Source organism: Stegodyphus dumicola, chromosome 12, assembly GCF_044657685.1.
Source record: "Stegodyphus dumicola isolate Sdum_Otavi_A_Nest chromosome 12, ASM4465768v1".
NCBI lineage: Eukaryota > Metazoa > Arthropoda > Arachnida > Araneae > Eresidae > Stegodyphus > Stegodyphus dumicola.
Genome location: NC_140779.1, coordinates 50,006,353 through 50,027,827, shown reverse-complemented (window position 1 = coordinate 50,027,827; position 21,475 = coordinate 50,006,353). Strand labels below are relative to the sequence as shown.

Sequence of the window (21,475 nt, the reverse complement as noted above, 5' to 3'; positions counted from 1 at the left end):
CCTTGTCATCTATACAACAAAGAATCACGACATGCACTCTAGCGGCAGTTGTTCTAAAATATTCTTGAAGGGAGAGGGGATCTTAATGTTGAAATTCCATATGCCTTCGCAACAGCATGCGCATGCTGACATTCATAATGACATAAAACCCTTTCCATACAGTATGCAACATGTGCATGACTCCAACGAGGTATATGCTGGTAGAGAGCTTATTGCAACCTCCAACCGGTTCCAACATTAGTGTCACGTGACTGCTGGTCGAATTCCGAAAGTCCGGAAATACTTTACATTCATTTCTATGGGACGAAAGACGCCTGCTCTGCTTGGTCACATAAAATTTAAGAAAAAATGTTATATGAAGTCGTTGCATGACTCCGCATGTTGCAATCCCGACAGGATTACGAAACAGGTCTTAACCTCCTTGATAACACAGCAGCGGCACTTTCAAGCAGTAGTAAGTTCCGCCTCCTGTGTGCCTCAGTGCCTTATGGCTTAGAAGTGATATTATCCCCTACTTATATATTAGTATAAACAAATAATATTTATTTCTAAAGCGAATTCAAGTTTCAGAGGAAATCCAAAGCAATTAATAAAATATAGCTGTGTAAAAAACGAGAATAATTAAGCTTGAATATATAATCTACTGTAAATGTAATCTCTAATGTAGTTTCTCGACTTATTTAGCTAATCAAGAAGCGGAGAATACACTCTCTTCTTGCTTGTTACTAATTTCTTGTCATGCATACATTCTTCGCTGAACCCCATATCACAATTTTCAGCTGCAAAGCATGTTTCGCTTCATTTCAATCTTTGTCATCTTATTACATCTGAAGTATTGAGAGGTGTATACTAATATTTCACTAAATACTATAAAAATTACCTTTTTTTAATGTAGTTTTAGGTAATTAAGATGCTGAGATATTTACAAATATTACTGTTCTGGAAAATGGACCATCTTGTGGCGGTATCCTCATATATAAGTTTGTCCATAAAAGAATCGTCTACATATCTCCGTTTAGAAGACTGAATTAACAACAGTTTATAAAGTTCTGAAAAATTTTACAAAATATATATATATATATATATGATTTTAGGCCCATGCTTAAATAACAATCCTTATCAGCAAGAAATGTTTTCCTGATCTCCTGTTGCATAATTTTTTGTTTCACGAAAATACTAGCATGATTTTTCAATAAAATTCTTTACACGGTGCAATCCTAAGCTATGAAAAATTTAATTGTTTAGCAAAACTGAAGAGCAGAATCCCTAGTTGCAGAAGTGCCAATGTTTTATGTAATTTTAGGATTATTAAAAGTAAATATTAACATTTTTTACCATCGGTTAGCAGACAAATCACAGGGGAAACTTTTTAGATTAAGTCTGCCGAAAAACACTTTGTTGTTCTAATCAGTATTTAGTGTTTCAAATAGATGTCGTGAATAGTTTCATGCCTTTGAACAGCAAAAAGTATGAGAAAGTTTCTGTGCATCATATGCTGCAGTGCCTTAGCTCCAATGTCCAAGATACCTCTTCTGATTCCAGCACAACCATCCAAAATATAATACTGAGGAATCTTCATGTTTTAATAAAGAGTAAACACAGTACTTCTACACTGTGGTATAAGTATCATCTCAAAATGAATCTCATGTTATTGAAAGAAGAACTCGTTTTAGGTTACAAGTATTATTTAGAAGGCTATAAAACAAGACCGTCAAATATTAATATGTAATTTGATAAGTTTAAATTAATAAATATATTTGTACGTGTATCTAGGTGTGAGTTTTTTCACTTGATACTACATTGTTTCTCATTTAATCATAGTGGAGGATCTTTTTAAGGAAAATTTCCCCGTCCTCATATCACCCACACGGTACACTGCTGAGATCTCATGCAACAAGTCTGCTCAAGCCATAGGCTATCCAATCTAGAGAGAACTGCTATCGCCTAGAGCTTGGCTTTAGTGAGATTATTAACTCAGACAGCCAAGCAACCATACCCTCCATCCGAAATCCGTACAACCAATTCTCACCTGGCCTATGAAATCCTTAAAGGTTGTAATGCTGAAATAACCATAACTTAGATCAAAGGGCACAGCGGCAACGTTGGCAACGACACTGCTGAGGAATTTTGCGAAAGCAAGCAGCTGTTTCTCCAGGAAGCGAATTCCTCAACATCAAGCTTCCGAGATCGTACTACGACAGATCCTAAACAAACATCTAAGCCACGAGTGGCAAGAAGAGTGGAATAACGCAACAACAGGCCAGCGTACCCACCAGTTCTACCCCAAAATCAGCAAAGAAATCAGAAGCTTTAAGTCCTTTCTAACATATTACCTCACCGGTCATCGCCCATATCCAGATTATTTTCTTAAAAGGAACTTGTCTAATAACGATAATTGTGTCTGTGAAGTCAAAGGAGATGCAGACCATCACCTATTCTTCTGCCCTCTTACAAGCAGTGCAGGATTTCCGTATGAGCTACTCAAGCTATAGCTTAGGGCCCCTTCTTTCTTGCCCCCCCCCAAAAAAACCCCTAGATATACGAAAATCATATTTGGCACTGACATATAATATCTGGACTTATAAAAGGCCCCAAATCTCAAATACCTTAGGGCCTTAATCAAATCCATCCCTATTTACAAGTGACGAGCACATCCGAAAACCCATCTAGATCTTAACTTAAAAAAACTGGTGATATCTGAACGCTACCTATATCCAAAAATCAGAAAAATACACCAAAAACTCAGTGCTCTAGGACTAGACCTATGCCAAGTCACACGTTAGGACCGAAAACGAGAAAGCGGAAAGTGCAATGACTAGGCTATACCCCAGTAACTGATTCCGAGCAACATCTTTCTATAATGCTTCAAAACTGAGCCCATCAACTTTATTTATGAACTCTGGACTCTGAAAGAGCTGAGCTCATACATGTAACCTGTAACAAATATCCTTATATAACAAGAATCAGATATTCCAATATAATAGCAAAATCAAATCCTATATGTTTACTTACGTAAAAATGCAAAAATTCCAATCCACCGATCAGCTCTATTGTATTTACGCAATTCAATATTGTAATGAGTATACTCAACACTTTGCTATGTTATGTAACTTTGCCAAATTTTATGTTATTATCTTCGGATGCTTAAATCTAACAATTCCGATTTGTAATACCTGTGTTCTTTAGGAGAAAAGGTATAGGGTTAATTCCAATTTTTAAAACTCTAGTTGGTTAGTGTATTAGGGCACTACCTGTTCGACTTTGTAGTGAAGTCTCTGGTGCCCATGCACTTTTACCTGTTTAAATGTTTAGTTGTGTTATACTAGTTCGTCTCACATTTTAGCAATATTTGCATTAGTTTTAGGCCGTACCCTGCCATATTTCGTTACTTTTATAACCTGTTCAATTTAACTTTTATTAAATTCAACTAATTTATGTTTCAACTAAATATATTTTGTTTATTTTCTGTACTATGTAATTTCTCAGCGAGATTTTTATTAATCAAAGAATATGCTTCTCGAAAAAATTTTGCTTGATTATTTTATGTATAATAACTCCATAATTGATTGTTTTCATTTAAAATTGGTTCCCTGTAAAATCTCCATCGATTTGCTTTCTAATTAAAATTGCATGCTCTGTTTACATGCGTTTAGCTTTTTTTCAGTTGTTTACATACAGTTAATGTTGCTTACAATTACGCCATGGTTTTGCTTCAGCAGAAGTTCCACTGTATTATTTTGAGCTTGCATGGAATTCACGAGTTCTTTCTTCTTAAAGAGCAAAACCGAAACACGGACGCTGCATCGTAAAGCATAAAAACAGTGAAAATAGATTTTTTTCTGGCCTAGAATTTCCCATATCTTATAAAGAAAGCCAGAAACTCTGTAGAACATAACGCAACGAGGCGTACGCTGCTATTATCTTGCATTTCCTTGCACTTTCCCTCATTAAAGCTCCTTTTTTATGCGGCCGGAGATGATATATTGTCCGCTGTCACATTTAATCAATTCCGCTACACATACTCATTACGATGCAACCCCATCACAGCAAGAGATTAAGCCGCGTTCAACAGATTTAAATCGCCCTGTTCAATGTCAGAAAGTTTTTCTTATGTATCGTTCTCTATGTCCCGCCTACAAATTTAGTCGTCGTTAACAAGTTAAAGAACACCACATGTTTATTTAAGTATTCATTCAATTTTAAGCCATTATTCTGTCATCAGATGTTCTCAGAGCTCGGAGTGTAATGTAGGTTAGTTTTAAACAAATGAAAGTTTATGAAATTTAAATAAGAAGCTATAAGTGTTTATATTTGCGATATCTTTACGTTAATCTGAATTTTCTGGTTTTACATAATTTTTCGGAAAGCATGAGTGTTTAGTAAAATTAAAAAATTTAGAGCATTACACATACATCTATTTCCCTGATGACTGTATATATGAGTTTAAGGCTGAATTATTCGCCTTATTGCAAGCACTGAAAAAAAATAAACTATTTATTGAATAAATGCAAATAAATGCCTTGTACCTGCAAAATGTTGCAGAAAAAGTATTATTTGTGATCCTAACTCGCAACTTAAAAAAAAAAAAATTATGGAAAAATATTGCATTTTTACCTGCGCATCCATTTTTCAATTACATAGATGCTAAATTTTTTCCTCAGTTAATATTTAGACTTGAAACTGCTGATAGAACAAAGTGTTGAAATAAGTTAAAACTTATAATTAAAACGACATATTAAATTTACAACTATTGCAAATCAAATAAAAGAATGTTGTTAATGCACACAGCATTGCTACTAAAAGAAGATTCTATGTTTTAAGCTATGAATTATCTAATCGTGCATATTTATCATATTTTAAGCCCAAAGGAGCAATTTACACAGAAGGACTATTAATTTTGTTTTGGCACTTTGCGTTGGTTCACTATAAATGACGTTTCACTTTTCAAATTATTGCCACCAATTATCACGGCCTTGCATTATATTTAAAAAAATTAAATAATGAAGAATCTGCATGAATGTATATATGTTTATCGCACTGTGATAACACAACTGTACCTAGAGCCATCAAATTTTGAATAACGTATGTCTCTACCCGAATATGGGCATCTGGAAGCCCAAATTTGGAGTTTGTTTTATTATCTATTTCATAGTTTGTAAAACTGTAACAAATTTTTGTTAATAAACTCAACGATTTCAAAGGGAGAAATGGCAACACTATACAAAATTCAAAATATCTCCAACGCACGAGACTGTGTACCGAAACTCTAAAGATATACTCTTCTTAAATTATTTTTGGACATTGCTGTTGAATAGAGTTTTATGGTTTAAGGGCGATGAACATGATATTTAATAAATAAAGGTAGCACACAAAACGTTTAAAACACGTGGCTTTGGGTGTAATATAAAATCTGAAAGCTTTCAGATTTTTGTCTATTTATTACAATTGATTCCCCATGGAAAGCAAAAATTTTTATTTATTTTTTTAATTACTATTTATAGTATGTACCTTAGAAAGGTGGGTACTGCGCTTTTTAGTTGCATGCTGCAAACTTTGTTACTCTTAAATATTTTTGTCAGGTACCTGCAAAATGTTATCTTCTCTTGTGACCTTACTGCAGTCTACTTTAAACTAAACAAGGCACTTCAAGGTCTTTTCGACCGTACCTTATTTACCAAGGTACATGTGTCTTCATTGCACGGCACTTATTTTCTCTACCTCATTTGAGACCGTAATTCAAGAAAGTCTGTATTCTTGCGCTTTTCACTAAGCGAAATGTGTGTGTGTGTGTGATTATGGCAAAGCCTCGAGGGCTATCTGCCTAAGAGGAGGGATGCCTTCGTGGAGGACTTTCTAAGGAAAACTGGCTCGTATACACGTTACACATGGGAAAAACCACGAAAACGTCCATGCAGCCAGCCCGTTCGCGGGATTCGAACCTCGGACCGAACTACCAGTGTTCAGCGACCTTACCGCTCGGCCGCTGGTGGGCCACTAAGCGAAATGTGCTAAACGGAAATGAAGTAAAGGAAGGAGACCTGACTCTGCCGCAGTTGTCATTTCCCGGTAAGCCGGAAAGGGAAAATTGCCCCGTAGTACTTATTCTAAAGTATCAGACTATAGCTGAGCTTATTGCTGAGATAGTCAGCTCTGCACACATCTCAAATAAATAAATAAAATGAGATGGCAATCATTAAAATATCGGTAATTAGGTCAACGAATTTTCAGAGTATAAAGTTTTAATCATTGGGTATTTTTTAAAACACAGATCATGAATTTCAAAAATTTATGTTGACATGTGTAATTATGATATATTCTAAAATGACATAACCTTAACATGCCATTTATTTGTATGCATATTTCTTAAATTATTGGCATTTGTTATTTTATTGGCTTTAATTTCTTTCGTACTATCATGCACCTAATTTTTTGGTCGCTATTGAAGAAAAAAAAATTTTGGAAAAAATAACTTCTTTTTAATTAACATATTTCAAAGATATTAAAATTTCTGCTTAAGCATAATTAGGAAAATAATTTTTATTTTTAAGCATAAATCGGTAATTTTTGGACCTTCAAACCCTTATATTTTTTTCATCTTTATAAGTCTTTTATGAAAAATATAAAATTTCTAAAATATAACTCGATTATTTTTATTTCTAAATTTTTTTCATACATCTCTTTCCATTAGGATCTAAAATTTTTGCAGTGCAACGAAAGGATACTTAGGTGCATATGTGTTTGAAAATCTTTGGTCTAAAGCGGAAAAATCTGCAGAATCTCAGCTTACGTTTATCAAATGGCTGTAAAATTTTATGTGAATAAATTTCCAATTAGTTAATAATTTACTGAAAGTAGGGAAAAAAAAAAAAAATGTACTGTCTTACACTGAATTGAGCTGAAAGATAGACACGAATTTCTGTTTTTCAGTTTTATAAAAATCGTATAATTAGTAAATAAATGTGGTATTTGATGTGTACACATGCATATGTGTAAGCATAGAAAAACGTAATTGCAAATATAACATAAAATTATCAAAAGGAAACAACAGTTATAATATTAGCGTAAAAAGATACTAAGCAAAGAATATTAGAAAGCAGTAATGGTCTCTACACGTGGCTAGAGTCCTACAAACATATCAGTACAGTTTGAATCTTGGTAAAAGAAACATTTTAATGGCCATTACATGCGAAGATTATAAAACATCTTAGGAAAAATTTGAAAGTTAGAGTAAGAAACGTATTATTTTGAAAAGAGGAATTTAATTCTGCAAACATACAATGAGGTCAAACTACTGAAGTGCTTAAAATATTCAAATATGACTTTGAATTAAACATGGATTAAGATTATCCTCTGTCTTTGTAATCTAATCCATATTTCTTTAGTATAGAAATACGAATTAAATTGTTCACTTTAAGGGCTAAAAAATACGATAAGTTCTTAGTCTTACTATGAAATTAATTGAAATCCATGAGCTTCATAAAAGACAATGAAATGAACTGTACCTATGTTGTGAAAAAATTGTGTCTGATAGTTTAAATTTTTGCTTTCAATTTAGTAAAACTGAGGGTTTAGACATTTATACACTCACGTTTGTGAAAATTGCAACACCAAGAAGGAATCGTCATAATTGAATGCAATTTAATACACAGTTGAGTGGTAGTGGTACAAATAAATGATTAAATGTTCAAAGCAAACAAACAAGAACAAGAGATCAGAATCAGTATTTTGTGTGGCCACCACGCGCCGCAATAAGTGCTGTTACACGACGTGGCATGGAGTCAAACAAAGTTTGAATGTCTGACTGAGGAAGAGCATTCCATATCGTTGGTACGCGTACCCAAAGTTCGTCTGCACACGCAACAGGACGAGGATTACGAGCAAGACGCCTACCAATGACATTCCACACATGTTCAATTGGCGACATATCCGGGGAACACGCAGGCCAAGGAAGAAGCTGTACCTGCTGCGCTGCAAAGAAGGATTTAACAATCCGAGCAGTATGAGGGCGGGCATTGTCCTGTTGAAATACAGCGCCTGGCAAGCTTTGAAGGAAGGGAACAGCTTCGGGCTGTAGAACTTCACGGATATACCGGTTGCTGTTCAGATTGCCCACAATTCGTAGCAATTGAGATCGTCTATGATATGCTATGGCGCCCCAGACCATAACTCCGGGTGTTCGTCCACTGTGGCGTTCGATAATGCACTCCGGAAGGTGGCGTTCACCGGCATAGCGTCTGACACGAATGCGGCCATCATGGTACCACAAATTAAAGCGGGATTCGTCAGAAAACACGACATGCTGCCAATCAGCACGCCAGTCTCTATGCTGATTGGCCCATTGTAGCCGCAGGCGGCGATGGTCGTGCGTTAGGGGGATCCTGTATAAAGGAGTCCGTGCGCGCAGTCCACACTGCAGCAGACGTCTACGAATTGATGAAGCACACAATGAAACACCTGTAGCTATTGACCACAGTGCTGCCAATTGTCTAGAGGAAGCTGTACGGTCCGTCCGCGCCATGCGGACCAGGTGTCTATCATCGCGAGCTGACGTCACATTTCGGGGTCCACTCCCGGATTTCCGAGTTGTCCGACACTCGTCCGTCCACTGCTTCCAAACGCGCATCACTGTGCTGCTGTTACGCTGCACACGAGAGGCTACTGCACGATACGACAATCCAACTTCACGAAGGCCGATGATTCTCCCTCGTTCAAACTCTGTAAGTTGTTCAAATCTCGCTCTCTTTCGTCGACGAGGCATAAGTACAGATTGAGTTAACGTTTACCACTAGCAGATAACCACCGATAACCATACACGCCTCGCTACAGCCGTCTATTTATTCGGATCCATCAGCCGTTCAGAGGGCGCTGCTCAGCATACGCATGCGCTACGGATTTGCAATTCTAATCATTTGCATATCATGCGCTACTTTGCATTTCCTGAAAATTTCAGCTCACTCGCGTAAGTCCTTCATGGTGTTGCAATTTTCACAAACGTGAGTGTATATAATGGAGGTTACTTTTGAAGGTTCCGCATTTAATCCTTCCTGCTATAAAACAGCTAAAGTTTAACCTATTTTCTCAACTTACCATTAAAAATTTTTAACTGATGAATTATGAATAAAAGTATTTCAACCCAAAACTCTGAGTTTGCTTCTGTTAAAAGAATGTTATGCTCCGATATTTCCTTGAAAATCTGGAATTACAGCAATTTAATTCGAAAAATTCTAAATTATTATTATAAGAGAATACTTCTTCTCTCTTATTTTAAAATTCAATCAGTTTCATATTCATTCGATTTAGCAAATCAGTTCTTTATATTAAGACAAATTGCAGTCACAAGCGCATTTTATAAAAAATAAATTCCCGTGAAGTAGCTTTGTTCACTTTCTTTAAATCTGGGAACCTTCAACGTGAAAAAGAACAGAATATTTTTGCATCAGTAAGTACTAATGAATGACATTGGAAACATACTTTAAATAATGTGAGAAGAATTTATTAATTAAAATAACGATGCAAATGTTCATAAAACCTATTAGTTGGACGGATCGTACATTGGAAGCCCTTATATCGCTGCCAATAAATGCAAATATTGAATATTACAATTAACCGCTTTTAGCGGCTGATCTTTTGAAAATGATGGAATCAATTACCGAATTGATTCAATCGCTAAAAATTCTTGCTAAAACTGATACGCCAATTAACGTTAGTTTCACATAGCGAGTCTTTCTTTTCGATATGTGTTTATTGCTTTTAAATCGCTCAGTTTTTTAAGCGTTGCAAATATATTAAATCTGAAGACTTTATATTTTCCCGAATAATAAATACTAGAGTATGGTATGCATGAGACCGCAGGTGAGATAAACTTTACATTTAGCGCAATGGTAAGGACAGTGTATGGAGATAATATACATGGCAGCTTAACCTAACCTAACGTAACGGTCCAAAAAATTTGTCAAGTCTCTGTTAGAGACATACCGAACGTCAAACAGTTATAGGAGGAATGGATTCTCGTGCTCTGATTTCAGTTAGTAATAAGTAAATAAATAAATAAATAAATAAATAAATATAAATAAAAAATAAATAAAATAAACAAAAAATTTACAAAATAAATAAATAAAGTTAGTTATTCATGGAACTGAAAGTAGGCGAGTTTTGCATGAATAATTATGTACTATCTCTCATTGCTGTTATTTACAATTATGGCAATCACACTTGCATTGTGGGAAAAAACGAAACCATATATATACGAGTAAAAGAATATTCCAAACAAGGCAAAAATAACAGTAAATAGAATAACACATGCAGCTTATCTGAGTCTCGTGAAAGGAAGAAAGAAGAAAAGTGAAATGAAGCAAAAGAGGAGCAGTCAGAACTGCTTCTGATCCTTCCTTATTGACATGATCCAACTTGAAGCGCCCTCTTAGTTTGGCTCCAAGGTGATAAATGTACTGCCATCTACTGTACGACCACGGAGATTCAGTCGGGAGGCCCATTTTTCTCTCTTCTTTCATATTTTCTTACTTTTTTAGGTTTTCATCCATCTTTCCGGTAGGTCTCGACTTCTTTATACTGGAGAAGGAAGAGTAGGGGGTAGCTCTCTGACAACGCTTCCCCGGAGTATTCCGTTTCCCGCGAAGCGTAAATGGAAAAACTGGATTGTCTTGACTTTAAGAGTGGCGCTTTGAGGAGGCATTTGACGGCTGGTTGCGAAGATCTGAAACGGTTAAATTTAGGATGCAATGAATGGACGCGGCAATGAAAATATACTCTCTATGGTTGACTTACACAGAGCAATTAAAAAAATACTTCTCACATTTGGTATAAAGTATCTATTATCATAAAGGAACCGTTAAGGTGCCTATGTAAATGTGCAATATTAAAGTTTCACTTATATCACAAAATTGTCTTAAGTTTGAGTGAACTGCTTATCAAATGAGTTGTTTTCAAATGCTGATCGAGTTTTTTGTAAAACTGCAAGTCAGCATTACCCTCAGTGACTGCATGCATACGAAACGTAGCACAAGAAAACACCCAGGTAGGACTGGCACAAACATCGTGATTTTGATGTGCCCGTGTAGATCGGAAATAAGCACAAAGCATAATATTATATAATCATAAAGAAGTTGTATAGATGAAAATCTGTATTAAGAAATCTGTTTAGAGGGAGAATGACAAAGCTTCTCTTAATCACAAAAATTTGCAAAGTTTCTGTTTGTGAACCGCCTGTTACATGGTCTGTTTTCATACACCTAAGATTCATAGATCATATTAAGATCTTGTTTAGCTTGGTGCAAGAAGACAAGCCAGAACAAGTTGTAAAAAGACATCGTTCGCGTATGTTTCCAGTGCCTATCTGGGTATCGTAACTTGACCGGTAACCAGAACAAGTTGTAACAAGACATCTTGGGTGTTTTCAGTCAATTTCTACATATCATAATCCTATCAGTTTCATAAGTAGTTTTGGACGTACTTGTTTAAGAGAGAAAGGCAGACATAAGATTATAGTATTAAAACGAGTTTATTACTGCTATTGATCTGATATTTCGCAATTAACATTTTAGCACCATCTTGATAAAAGCATAAGGTAGGCGGTTCAGGCACAGAAAATATATAAATCTTGGTTATGTTAGTATATCTTCGAAATTTCTCCTGTTGCAAATACTTTGATGGTCATTTCAACACAAATAATTATATTATACCAAATTTTCAAAATAGTTTGCTTCTTTTTCAAATACCTAGCATGCGCATCACAAAGTCAAAGAAAATAAACTGTAGGTAAAGTAGCATTTTCCACATCATCAGGAACCTACAAACTATGTTTAATTAAGAGATATTATCTCATCAAATATATTTTATAATACGCTTAAAATTTTCCTAAAAATTTCAATACAGAAGCATGCTTATTCGTTACGTAAAACACAGTCGCTATTCTCCTCACCCAAAGTTTTAAAATAATATTTCAGTGAACTAAAAAAATGCTTCATTATTTTATAAACAAATGAATGACTCTGAATGTAATTAAATTTGTGAACCAGGTATGTAAAAATGTTGAAACGAATTTGAATTCGGCTTACTGAAGGGTTTCTTTAGATCCCTTTGTCATACAGTTAACTATTTAAGTAATCAGTTTGCCACTACAAGTACTTTACGACGATTAGCTCAAAGAAAATTTAACGCCACCATAACGGTTCTCCATCACAAAGGTGTGGCATGGTCAATGATGACCCACGGATTCAAGACAACCGCCACACATGTCGCTGTTGAGTGTTCATTATGAGGTTTCGAGTCTTGCGGATACACTGGATAATCTTCAAGTAGATATCTACACTTTTATGCCGGTCCACCCTTATTCAACTCAAATGCACGCCCTTAAGCTTTTTTGCCCCTTACACAATGGAAAAAAAAATTCGTTTCCCAGTAGTGAGAAATGAATGAAAGAATTGATTGCATAAAACCTTTATCCTACAGAGAAAATGAGATAAGCAGCTATTTCAAGAAATTCTTACCTTCTGAAAACACACCCTTCCGCTCCGTTGCTGTCATATTTGAATAAAGTTTCAGCTTTTTCGTTTTTTCAAACAAATAACTCTGTCTTTCTGTAAATGAATTGTACTAAGTCCACATAGGTATGGATTATATGGTTAAAGTATTACTGCAAAATAATCAGTACATACTACAAGCTTTGCACAATAAAGTAGTGGAAGACATTAATTATGGCCAATATCTACTATAAAACATTCTTATTTCTATCATCTCTATACAGGAATTTTTACGATTGCAGTAAGTTACTTATTAGTTCCTCACTTACTCATTGCGTTCTTAGTAGCAGGAGCTTAGCTACTTATGCAATACATATTGTTTAAAGAACGATATCCAAAATTCTTACTCGCATTGCTACAGTTATTTCAATTATTGACACAGTAACTGTCATTTTACTGAATTACTAGCATAGTTACTTTTATCAGGACTACTATTTCCCCTTATCTGCTTTACGAACATGTAAGTGTCCTGAATAGAACAGTGAGTTTACTGAAAACTATGTCCTTATGGGTTGTAGAAGAGATGACAAGATGAGAAGGGTGTCCACAAATTACAGGTGCTCCCTCACTTCGGGAAACAAAGACCAAACACTTGTGGTCTGAACGTAAGAAAATGAGAACTACTGTAAGTTAATTTAAATAAGAGCTAAACTCGAATATTTTACACAGACGAATAACACTAAGATCGGCCTTTTAGATTTTTACGTATGTAGTACGTAAGCTGCGAGAAAACTACAATGCGTCTTCAATGCCAAGAGGACTAAACCTCTGGCCTTAAAGGCGGACAGCAACTGATTGAAAGCACGCGTGAAATAAAATGGCGAGAAGGCTCATTCTCTCTCCCTCTACGTGCTCCGTTCCGTTTCGTTTGCCGTTACCGCCGGGTCTAGCTTGCAAAGCTACAAGCTGTATACTAGCTATCTTCATTTGGTTGCTTCATGTAGCGCGATGCAGGGACAGAAATGCCTGAGTGAGTCCTGGAGACAAGATATAATGCATAAAATATAATTTTTTTTCATAAACTAGAAGATTATATACACAATATTTACAACCTTTTGCTTTGCATTAAATGAGTGATGAGGATGAAATCAAAATCATGCTATAAACACATATTCAGCTGAGATTTTGGACAGAGCAGATGCGAAAGCACATTTAACTCTCTCTACCTGGCAAAAAGCTACAACTTAAATACTTGAGAGTTTTCAAGCACAATTTGCATAACTAAACTAACGCGTTTATTCTGGCCGCCGGAAGTGGAAAATAAGAGAGGACAGTAAAGTTTCAAAATAAAATAAACGTTAGTAATATTTAAGATCCTTATATTTTAACTTTGCTGAATTACTGGCACAGTCACTTTCATTTCAAATACTGATTCTTCAAATGCACGAGGCCTGTTATACATCAGCGGGAAATATTGAACTGATCCAAATTTTGTGTTTTCATATTTTTTCCCCCGGAAACCAGTACATTTGCCACCTTATATAATCAAAAACTAAATTTTAATAGAAATGAGCAATGATTTGAAATAGGTAATAGTCCTAATTAATTTCTTCAACTACTTCAGTGTACACGGTTTGTGTATTTCACTTCAGATACTTCAGACATGCATTTATAGAAATATAGTAAAATGCATTTGTAGGAAGAATTTGGCTGTTGGCTTCAAAATAAAGAAGTAACATGAGCAAAAGGAAAAAAAGAAAAAAAAAAAAAAAAAGATGCTGCAACTAAAATGATTATTTTTGTGAAATATGAAAGTAATATAGTTAATTTTTGGCTGAAATTCAACACTAAAGTTATTACGTTGTTACTAAAATTGGCTTAAAATATTAAAATTTTTTATTATACCTTATTGAAACTCAGTTTATTTCCGGTTCGAAGTTTCCCCTCCCTCCATATTTGCAATTCCGGAGTCAATTTCAAGAAAGAAGACCCAATGGACAACTGTATTAGTTCTCACAGAAAAAAAAAAAAAAAACCTTTCTGATTTAGTGATTTAGATTCATATACTCACTGGATGAAGAGATGGAAGTTTTGTTTTAAAGATCTACGTAAAAGCTGATGTTAATCGAAACCCTCTAAAAAATTTCGCAATCTGTGTAAATAAACTTATGAGTATTACCATCAGAGGCGGATTGTTGGATTTAATTCTATACTTCAATGCATAAATGTAAGGAGTTTTCATCTGTTGCCGACCGGACGATTTCATAAAATATTATAAAGGTGCCGGCCCCTTTATGGAAGTTGGCGATGGTCCATCGGGATTAAGACCTTCACATGGGCGACTTTGATGGTCATTACTTTCTTTCTTCACGACACTGGATTTCCCGAAAGGCCAGCACCTTATCACAGCACATCTTCAAGCCTTGCCGAACGGTGCCTGACTTGAGAAAAGGTACCGGCACTTTTGCACATATTGGCTATGCATACCGGCTACAACGCTGTTTTTATGGCTTTTTTCCATGTTCAAAGTAAATAAGATTCTGTTTCCGTTAGGAAATCCCCTTCTTGAGTATACATCCCTCGTACGCTTTGTCACATCCAAATAACCTAGCCTAAATTCTTCCTTAAATAGATGGATTAAATTAAATCAATCTAATTATCTTTAGATAGTTAACTGATGAACACAATAATTAAAAGATTAATCTTGATATTTTCCTACTCTTTAGTTGAGGGGGAGTATTTTATCATCGCTTTATTTCACTGCAAGTTAATGTGAATGAATAAAATTTCACAAAATTTTCATAAAATAAATATTGTACAATATCATACGTAATCATTTAAAAAAACAGTCAAGTTGCTTGCGACAACATACACATACAAAGATATTATGCAAGTTGTCAAGAGACAAAGATAATCGAATATGATTTTACGAGAGTTCTTTGTTAAAGCTCTGAAGTACTTTTGCATAACTTTATTAAAAAATTTATTATGTTTTCTTCTGAACGTCTAAAGTTGCATGACTTGGCTCAAAAGGAAACATACATCAAGCATTAGAAGATTATCCAAGTTGCGAGATGTAATTTAACCTACAAAATCTTTACTGTTTGGTTTATTTAATTATTGCAAAGTACTAGAGAGTTATCTGCTAAGGGAAAGTATGCTTTCGTGGAAGACTTTTGAAGGTAAATTGGCTCTTATTCATGTCACACATAAGATAAACCACAAAAGTGCCCATGAAACCAGCCCGTTCGCCGGGAATTGAGCTCCGGACCGAATTACACCTGTTCAGCTCGGCCGCTGGTGAGCCCAAGAATCTTTACGTAACAGTTACTTAACTTTTGCTCTGTGTTTTGATATTTAGCCTGCTGTAATTAAAATTCATTTTCATATTCACGTCTCAGGTTTAGTTCACTTCTTATTAAATCTTTTCGTAATATTTTACATGTTTTCCTACATTTAGTAATCCTTCAATTACAGTTAAATTAGTAATTCATTTTTAGGTGTATAACTTCAAACTAAATACGATTTCGTTGCGTTTAACAGTTGGAAGCATAGTTTGTGAACCATCAGTTCTATGCACACAAAATTTACTTTCATTGAAAAAAATGCGAGTTTGAAAAATTCTAGAAACTTATAGACAAACTCTTTGCAAATCAAAGCCATTTATTTTTTTATTTTCACCCATGGGTGAGATTATTTTTATCTCTTTTTGACTTAATTTATGAACGAAATTTCGATCCGAGGTGCAACGTTACCACCAGAAAAAGGTACAGTAATGTGCAAGTTTTTTCTACACCCTGTTTAGGCATTGCAGTATTTCGATTGAAAATGTGTAGCATTAATGAAAAATGAATGAAAACTTCTGATATTACGGTCCGTCATTTTCACTCTTCTTGCATTTTATGATAACATTTTTAACCGCTTTCATATCCATATATTATCAACAATTTTACACGACGAAACTTCTTTGTTTTATGGAAGTACTTGTTTTGTCAAAATTGGATCAAGGCAAACTAGATGACGGTTATCTAAGAAAAACGTAAACTGCGGAGGACTGTTTAAGGGAAAGTTTCTCGTATTAACGTTATATGTGGAAAAAATCATGAAAACTCACCTGCAGTCAAACTTTTGGCCGGGATTCTAACCCGGTGTGAACTACAAGTGTTCAGCAGTTTTACCGTTCAGTCGCTGATGGACGTCGCAATATGAAAAATTCGTCACAGCACACCTAACACGAAACAAAACCATAATTTAACTCTTCACAATATGCCAAATTATCATTGTATAAATTTCTTTTCAATGCCTTAGCGCATAAGAATTGCTGTAATTTTGAAGCAATTAAATGACAATATGTAAGAAAAATAATTAAGAATATCTTTCGTTCATTGTGATCTTTTTTCTCTACCGAAATTTTTCATACACATGTACAGGGAAAAAGAAATCAATAGAAATAAATCTAATATCATACGTTTGATAGTTTATTTAAATACGATCGATTATTTTTATCTTGCTACAGTTGTGAACATTTCCTCTGACCTTCAAAATGAAATGTTCATCTCCTTTATGGACTACTCTCACTCAGTGGAGCATGTAGCTTGATTTCACGGCTTTTATCCAGTGCGGTGACTCCGAAAGCCAGTCAGAAGACAAACCATCTAATTGCGCATCAAAAATGCAGTCACAGAAGCGCGAAGAAAGAAAATGAGTAGTTGCGGCGACAGCACGAAACTTTTCTGGCGCCTTTCGTTGCTGGCGAATATGTTAAAAGAAAGAATAAGAGTAATTTTAAGGTACAAACTGCTTTTTTTGACCACTGAAACTACTTTTTTTTTTCCCTGTTTCTAAAACATTTGCTTTCCTCAGAATTTTAAGGCTGACATTGTGCTCAGGATTATTTCATATTTCTTACATATATAATTTCTAATAAAAATAAGTATTTTCAATAGGTTTGAAAAACAAAATCTGCATTTTTTTAATCACTATCAAAAATGTGATTTGAATATTGTTATTGTATATAAAGCAAAAATAATTACCTATTTCGTTTTTGGTTTGTTTTGCAAATGTATGCATTTTCTGAATGTTTCAAAATACACGAGGGCTATCTTCAAAAGAGAAAAGATACCTTCGTGAAGGGCTCTTTCAAGGAACTGGCTCGTATTTATGTTGTGTAGACGAAAAATCACGGAAACCAAACATGCAACCAGCCCGGGTTCAAACCCTGATCTAACAAACACTATTCAGCTGTCCTGACATTCGGCCACTGGTTGGGAGATATATCTATATATATATATATATATATATATATATCTTTCTCTCTGTATATATATATACATATATGGATTTATTAAGTAGTTTTTGGATTATCTCCTAGGAAAAGTAACTGTGAAAACTGATAAAAATTGTGAATATTAACAAAATAGTTAAGTAGAATTCATAAATGTTCATTTTTATGAAAAAATTAAAATTTAAGAACTGTGTATTGAAAGAAAAAATTAAAATGTGAGCCACTTTTAATTAAAATATAGTAAATAAAAGTAAAAATTGAAACAATTATTACTATTAATTGGAAATTAATTGACTTTTCAAAGGGAACAAATCAATTTGAGATTAAATCACAATTATTAACAGATACAAATTTTTCCGTCGTCTTACTACGCAAGAACTAATCATGTCGAAAAGAAAGAAATAAAAAATATTAAAAAATATATTATAGTTTAAATCAAGGCCCACCAGCGGCCGAGCGGTAAAGTCTCTGAACACTGGTAGTTCGGTCCGAGGTTCGAATCCCGCGAACGGGCTGGCTGCATGGGCGTTTTCGTGGTTTTCCCCATGTGTAACGTGTATACGAGCCAGTTTCCCTTAGAAAGTCCTCCACGAAAGGCATCCCTCCTCTTAGGCAGATAGCCCTAGTGTGCTTTGTCATAATCACATACACACACACATATCAAGAATAAAACTTAAATAAAGATTTAAATATTCTTGCACAAGAAAACCATTCCCCAACACATTTGAACACATTCGCCATTTTCGTATAACAAAAATAATTACAAACAACAGTTGCAAAAAGAATTAAACAATTCAGAAACAAAAGAAATGTAAAAAGGTATATAAAAAATAATAAGAAATCAATAATAAGAATCATAAATTTAAATTTTCTTATTTTACTAAAAATATAACATCTTTATAAGAAAGTCTTTTTATATTAACAAAAATGACACATGAAGTTGGCCAGAAATGAATTAAATTTAACTTAACATATTTGCTAAATTTAAGTGGACAGCAAAATGGCAATGTAGTTACATGATTGCTGCACTAGAAACGCTATTAGGGCGTGTAACTTGGATATTGTGAGAGAATGGTGTTGGAGAAGTGTGGATGTGAAAATGTAACTTGGTAGAGGGTATTTTATGAAGGCATGTGTGTGTGTGTTTGTGTGTGCAGAAACTTCATTAATCTAGTTAGCATCCTTGGATGATGGTTCATTAGTGGAATAAGACCGTTTCTCATTTACATGTATCTATGTCAATGACATTAATGCATATTTACCAACAGTTCACTATTGGCAAAATTAGATACATATATTCATAAGCGCCTACATTTTTTTCATATTAGTTTCCTAGTTCGTATGTTCTGCCATTATCTGTCATACTGCTGAAAAAGTATGAAACTTCTGTGAGATTTAATTATTAAATAAAATAACCTTGGACATCTCTAGCAAGAATGAATATCAGACCGAAAAAGAGATTGTGGGTTCCACTCTTGTATAAGGTTTGATGATTTGTGTGCCGTTTTTCCTCTCCACTGGATGCATAATATTAGTTGTTTCGTGGTGCACCTCGTACTGCGCTTCGGAGATCAGATGAACGATAGATTCGTCAGCATTTCCAAGTCTCATCGTCAGGTTCCTATTTAAAATAAATAAATAAGAAATAATTATTAAAATGCTTTCTATATAAATAAACAGCTTTCAAACCTTTAGCAGCGAATTTATTATACTATTAGATAAGAATATCAGCTTATTCTAGAGATATAATAGCTTGTGTGGTATCATTTTGCTTGTTTTTCAAGCATGATCATTCCAGAGATGGAAATTATTCTAATGATTATTAAAATTTCGTGCCTCTGCTAAGAGCCTTAGTGTTCGAAAATATTTGAAAACAAACCTTTCATATCCATATATTATCAACAATTTTACACGACGAAACTTCTTTGTTTTATGGAAGTACTTGTTTTGTCAAAATTGGATCAAGGCAAACTAGATGACGGTTATCTAAGAAAAACGTAAACTGCGGAGGATTGTTTAAGGGAAAGTTTCTCGTATTAACCTTATATGTGAAAAAAATCATGAAAACTCAACTGCAGTCAAACTTTTGGCCGGGATTCTAACCCGGTGTGAACTACAAGTGTTCAGCAGTTTTACCGTTCAGTCGCTGATGGACGTCGCAATATGAAAGATTCGTCACAGCACACCTAACACGAAACAAAACCATAACTTGTGAAACATGTGGCAGAAATTTACTTAATTAATACAATTAATATTGTTGAATATGAAAAAATGATCTCTTCCACAGCAAACGTGGAAAGACTTAAACTAATGACAAGATACTTCAATACATTTCGCTTGCTGTGTTGCGGCTCTGTGGTTCAAAATACTTGATAGCAGGGCCATGCTAAAGCTCTCTCTTCAGATGAACAAATAAAACAAAAGCCAAATCACTGAATATAAAGTTATCCATAGAGTCATCTGCATATAATGTTATAAAGATGCGATTGTTTGTTATACTGTTTGAGCAAAGCATCTAGGCAAGTTTCCGTTAAGACCTTCTACCTTTTGAGTTTCAGCATTCTAGTACTTATTTGAGCAGTAATAAAAAACGCCATCAAAGTGATGAAAGGAGTCTGAAAGTGATTATAATCTTCGAGTATGGATTTAAAAAGGAATATTAAATTTGACTGTAAAAAAATATTAATTTGATTATATTATTTAGTTCACCTCCCGGTTGCGATGTAGCTAGTGTGTCACTCAGCTGCACCACGGGTCCGGGGCTCGATCCCCGGGCTGAACAAGGTTAACGCAGCCTTTCATCCCTTGAGTGGGACGATAAAATGAGTACCAAGTTCGCTTGGGGATTAAACACCGGGGGGTCCTGCGACAAGCTGACCATTTGTCCAGGGCATATGCTGATGCACTCCGGGGACCAAGGTCAAGAAAGCAGAAAAAGGGCACTGCAGGCCGTGGCCCACTAGGCGTACAGTGCCTTCTTGCGGCACTGAGTTTTTTTTATATATATCATTTAATTAAGGCAAGGCATTCAAAGGCTTTCCGTCTAACTCTAACTTAATTTCAATCGAGAAGACCTCCGCGAATATATATTAAAAAAAAAAAAAACTGATACTGATACGTCGTAATTATTCATGTTTGCATACAGAAAAGGAGAAAATGTTCCGAATGAATGTAAGCTGTCAAAGTACTGAAAGAACAAAGGTTATATTTGTCATATACATGTAATTATACGAGTTGTGATGATCCGTTTCCTAAGGATGCAAGCTCAAGGACATTAGAAAGGCACGAGGAACAACAAGCAATTTTAACAGGAATAACGTATTTATTTATCACGCAGATATGTGTTCATATTGCCTGACATTAATAAATAATCACTTCATACATAGCACGAAATATTTGCAGACATATGTTAAACACGTCTACGTTTCATGATTTTTTTTTTTTTTTTTTTTTTTTTTTTTTTTAAGTAGGATGTACCTGAGTTGCATCCTTTCCACTTTCTCCTGTAGTTTAGATCTTTCCCGGCAGATGCTGTTTTTAAAGAAATTATCAAATTTTTCGTGGGTGTGTGAGTGTTCATAGGAAATAAATAGATAATACCCGCATAATTTCTCTTGTATATAGTTCCACATTTTTTAAAGTATTTATTTTCGTTGGACTGAAAAATGCAAGTGGATTACTGTTAAAATGATAAGTACTAACTATATTAATC

The 21,475-nt window shown here is 34.7% G+C and overlaps 1 long non-coding RNA gene across 12 annotated transcripts in view; it reads right to left on the bottom strand.

The window, feature by feature from the left end:
- LOC118203653 (uncharacterized) overlaps positions 1-21,475 on the bottom strand; it is a 254,465-nt gene that overhangs the window by 65,236 nt on the left and 167,754 nt on the right. For 8 of the 12 annotated variants that reach the window (XR_015044430.1, XR_015044437.1, XR_015044429.1 and 5 more), the window contains exons 5-7: positions 19,180-19,384; positions 16,594-16,707; positions 10,522-10,714 (exon numbers count right to left, since the gene is read on the bottom strand). This is a non-coding gene — a long non-coding RNA (uncharacterized LOC118203653). Of the gene's footprint in view, positions 1-10,521; positions 10,715-12,506; positions 12,597-16,593; positions 16,708-19,179; positions 19,385-21,475 lie in introns of all 12 variants that reach the window. The other 4 variants (XR_015044427.1, XR_015044433.1, XR_015044432.1 and 1 more) reach the window with 4 other exon arrangements.